Source organism: Ornithorhynchus anatinus, chromosome 4 (assembly GCF_004115215.2).
Source record: "Ornithorhynchus anatinus isolate Pmale09 chromosome 4, mOrnAna1.pri.v4, whole genome shotgun sequence".
Classification (NCBI taxonomy): domain Eukaryota; kingdom Metazoa; phylum Chordata; class Mammalia; order Monotremata; family Ornithorhynchidae; genus Ornithorhynchus; species Ornithorhynchus anatinus.
Window position 1 is genome coordinate 81,405,368 of NC_041731.1, and position 4,780 is coordinate 81,410,147.

The 4,780-nt window shown below is 44.9% G+C and overlaps 1 non-coding gene and 1 pseudogene across 1 annotated transcript; one reads left to right on the forward strand and one right to left on the reverse strand.

Annotated features, from left to right (window-relative positions):
- Window positions 1-314: 314 nt before the first annotated feature.
- LOC114811365 lies at window positions 315-427 on the reverse strand (annotated as a pseudogene).
- Window positions 428-3,154: 2,727 nt separating this feature from the next.
- Window positions 3,155-3,292, forward strand: LOC114811412. The gene has a single exon (XR_003759116.1). It is a non-coding gene; the product is annotated as a small nucleolar RNA SNORA7 (small nucleolar RNA).
- The last annotated feature ends 1,488 nt before the right edge of the window (window positions 3,293-4,780 follow it).

Here is a 4,780-nt window from a genome sequence, read left to right on the forward strand (position 1 = left end):
TCAGCCTCCGAGTCACACATTTCTTACCTCTTTTTTAAATAGTATTTGTTAAATAATAATAATGGTATTTGTTAAGTGCTTCCTATATGCCAAGTACTGTTCTAAGCATTGGGGTATATGCAAGGTAAACAGGTTGTCCCACATGGGGCTCTCAGTCTTAATCCCTAATTTACAGATGAGGTAACTGAGGCACAGAGAAATTAAGTGACTTGCCCAAGGTCACACAGCAGACAAGTGGCCTAGGTGGGATTAGAAACCACGTGCTCTGACTCCCAAGCCCATACTCTTTCTACTAAGCCATGCTGCTTCTCAAAAGCCTCCAGCACCCGGTATTGCCAGGTGGTCTCCCATCCAGGTACTAACCAGGCCTGCTTAACTTCCAAGATCAGATGAGATCGGGTGCGTTCAGGGTGGTATGGCCGTAGACATAATGATGCTGGTATTTGTTAAGCAATCACTATGTGCAGAGCACTGTTCTAAGCGCTGGAGGAAATACAGGGTAATCAGGTTGTCCCACGTGAGGTTTACAATCTTAATCCCCATTTTACAGATGAAGGAACTGAGGCACAGAGAAGTTAAGTGATGTGCCCACAGTCACATAGCTGACAAGCGGCAGAGCTGGGATTTGAACCCATGACCTCTGAATCCCAAGCCCCCGCTCTTTCCACTGAGGCACGCTGCTTCTCTAATGCTTATTGTGTGCCAGATACTGTACTAAGCACTGGGGTTAGTACAAAATAGGATTGGACACAGTCCCCGTCCCATGTGAGGATCACAGTCTCAATCCCTATTTTACAGATAAGGGAACTGAGGCCCAGAGAAGTGAAGTGACTTGCCCAAGATCACACAGCAGACAAGTAGTGGAGTAGAATTAGAACCCTTGACCTTCTGACTCCCAGGCCCAAGCTCTATCCACTACATCATGCTGCTTCTCCTTCTGAAGGCAACTGCCACTTCCTCTCCTCGAGGTGTGATGTGTGCTTTCCTATTCTCTCCACGTTTCCCCCTAATCAGTTTTGAATTCCCATACCTAACCCCTGTAAACTCTCAGCTCCTTGTAGCAGAGATCGCATCGCCCATCTTTATTATACTGTACTCTCCCAAGTGCTTAGTACAGAGCTCTGCACAGTAAGCACTCAATGAATTCCACTGATTGATTGATTGAATGATTGCTCTTTCAGCCTTTGCCCTCCAAGGAGGAAGTTTTGGGTTGGTGGTTATGGAGGAGACCCTTCCTAATCCAAACCCTGCCCGGTGGTCAGAATAGGCAGCCTACAAGCCCCGCCACTTCTGTTACCCAAGATGATTACCGCTGTCCAGTCCAACCAATGGTGTCATAATGGGTTTGCATGTTTGAATGTTATAAAATATTTGTTGGTGGGAAGGCAGGTGTCTTGTCTATAAATAAAGCAGGCACGCTGCTGCTGTTTAGTTTAGTTTTCAGGAATGAGCAATAAAAAGAAAAGATGGTGGTTTTTAACCAAGGAAAAGGCACAGCTTTTTAATGAGCAAAATGTTAGGCTGAACTGGAAATGAGGTATCCCTCACAGCAATAATAATAATAATGATGATGGTATTTGTTAAACACTTACTATGGGTCAAGCACTGTTCTAAGCACTGAGGTAGATACAAGGTAATCAGGTTGTTTCACGTGGGATTGCTGTCTTAATCTCCATTTAACAGATGAGGTAACTGAGGCATAGAGAAGTGAAGTGACTTGCCCAAGGTCACACAGCAGACAAGAGGCAGAGCCGGGATTAGAACCCACATCCTCTGACTCCCAAACCCATGTTCTTTCCACTAAGCCACACTGCTTCACCACAAGGTACCGTTCCCTCCAGGGAAGCCAATAAATATCCACTAAAAGTTTTAAGAGGGTAAGGTCAGAGAGAAATATTGTTTATGGTAATCAGGAGGAGAGAAGGGTGCCATTTTCTGAAACCTCCAGACAATCCTGAAACTTCACTTAAACCATACTTTCAACTTCTCCACCAAAACCCTTAGCAGAGCTGTTAAAAGAAGGAAACTTGACAGCTTAGAGTTTCATCTCCCTTCGGGCTACTAGCTGGCCAGCAAACTGTAGTTGATGACAGTGCTAATGAGCAATAAAATGGCTAAAGATAGCCATGAAGGGTTTACATGTCATGTGATCTCATTCTTAAAGTTTCTTTCCTGGGCCCAGCTTCTAAACTCCAGGCTGAGACTGTAAAAGATCCCAGCCCTACAGCTCTGAGGAAGCCGATGCCTACCGGTAAGATTGAAATTGAGGTGGGGCAACACAGCCAACGGGAAATTTTAATCCATCAGAATCTCCACCTACTTTGTAGAGAGAACTAAACCAGGTTCTTGGGAGAATAAGTACCCTTTTCTGAGAGCCTATTTCCAGCTACTTCAGTCCCAGCAATCAATGCTGCAAGTGCCTGGGAAAATTCTTAAGAATTTATTTTTTATTTTTATTTTTTACTTTTATCCCTGAACCTCACAGTGCCGAGTCCTCACAGCATTTGGTACTTGCAAAGAATATAGCTCTCTAAAGAGATAGCTTCATTCAATCATATTTATTGAGCATTTACCGTGTGCAGAGCCCTGTACTAAGTGCTTGGGAGCGTACAGTACAACAATAAGCAGACACATCCCCTGCCCACAATGAGCTGGCAGTCTGTAGGGTGGGGGAGATGGACATTAAGTAAATGAATAAATGCCAGATATGTACAAAAGTGCTGTGGGGATGGGAGCGGGGAAGAACAAAGGGAGCAAGCCAGGGTGACACAGAAGGGAGTGGGAGAAGAGGAAGGGGCCGGGGCTAAATCTGGGAAGGCCTTTGCTGTTAGTGAGTCAATTTTTCTCCAGTACACAGCAGATATTCGGCAGGGAATTTAGTAGTTATGGTGGTGGTGGTGGAATTAGTAATAGCAATAGTGGTTGTAGGTAGTGATTATTGAATGTCCCTTAGCTCAGTGCACTGTGCTAGGTGCTTGAGAAGGACAGAATAAAGAACTGATAAACTCCTTGCCCATAAGGAGCTTTCACTCTGATGGTGGAGACAAAAATATTTACAATGAGAGGTCAAAATAAATAATAGCTAAAAATATATGAACAGCAAGGATAAGTATAAATATGTTTATAAGGATTAGAGTTGGCTGATCCTTTTATTCCCCTCTCAGGGTCGCACCTGGAGAGTGTCCAGTACTCTACCAGTCTCGGCTAGGGGTGGGAGAGTCAAGCAGAGGCCTGTCCATTCCATTCCTGACTTGGGCAGTGGCTAGCAAGTGGTAGGCAATCTGCTTCAAGGCAAAACTCACCCATGCTGGGCAGCAGTGTAATGGGAGAGAGTCGAGGATAGGGACTGGAGTTTACTGTGCAGGAGGCAGCAATGGTAAAGCACTTCCAGATTTTGACCAAGAAAACTCTATGGATCCACTACCAGAACGATCGCAGATGGAGAGCGGGCGGTCCTGGGAGAGATGTGTCCGTGGTGTCGCTTTAGGTTGGAAGCGACTCGATGGCATAAGACAAGAAAAGATCCTTTCATAGAGTTAGAGTGTTGGGAAATTAACTGGGGAGGATGTGTTGGAGGAGTTGGATTTAAGAGGCTGTGGGAAGAGCTGTGGTCTGTCAGATTTGGGAAAAGAGGAAGATCCAAGCCAGAGGAACAGAATGAAAAGGGGAAAAGAGGTGGGAGAGATAAGAGTATAGGCATTCCTATGCTTGGCATTACTTCTCTCTATTTCAGAGGGTCTCTGGGCTTTGCTTTGCAAAGGTCACTAATTAGCACTATCAGTAACATCAACGAAAAGTGGAAAAGATCAACCAACCGATAATAAGCCACTCTAAGCAATCCGGTCAGCAATTCTGTAGCAAATGTGTGAAGGTACAGGAGCATCTGTTGCTGCTGAGGCCTCAAATATATCCAGTTCTGAAATTACAGACCTCACCTGTTCTCCTTACCTGCCTGGGTGAAGGGACCTGGCCTAGAGCCTGTGGACGATTAGGTACAGCTCATAATCGCTGCTGCAAAACCAACTCAAGTGCATGTCTTGCTGGCAGTAAGACATACCCCCCTCCTCAGAAGCATCTGTGTTTGAGCAATGCTCACTTGAATGGAAAGAAGCCGGTAAAGGTGCACTAATGCATTTTCACGGACAAAGCCTGCAAGTGATTCTTTTTCAAAGAAACTGAAGATCATAGATGCAGTCTCACCATTGGCCATGCTGTCTTTGAATGAAGGACCACTTTATTAAATACATGGTGAGAAAGGCATTTGGAAAGTTCTATATCCACATTAAATTGTAAACCTAGATCATGAGCCTCTTGTGGGACAGAGACTGTGTCCGACCTGATAAACTTGTATCTATGTCAGCGCTTGGCACATAGAAAGTGCTTAACAGAAACACCATAATTAGCATAAACACCACATCGTTTAAACTGCTAAAGGTCTTTTAGGAGTCTGATTCTCCCCGATCCAGACAATGAGGGGTACGCTTGTGTTTTTTTGGTTTTGTTTTTTTCTTAATGGCATTTGTTAGGCACTTATTATATGCCAGGCACTGTATTAAGTTGGTATTTGTTAAGCGCTTAGTATGTGCAGAGCACTGTTCTAAGCACTGGGGTAGATACAGGGTCATCAGGTTGTCCCACGTGAGGGTCAAAGTCTTCATCCCCATTTTCCATATGAGGGAACTGAGGCCCAGAGAAGTGAAGTGACTTGCCCACAGTCACATAGCTGACAAGTGGTGGAGTCGGGATTCGAACCCATGACCTCTGACTCCCAAACCCGGGC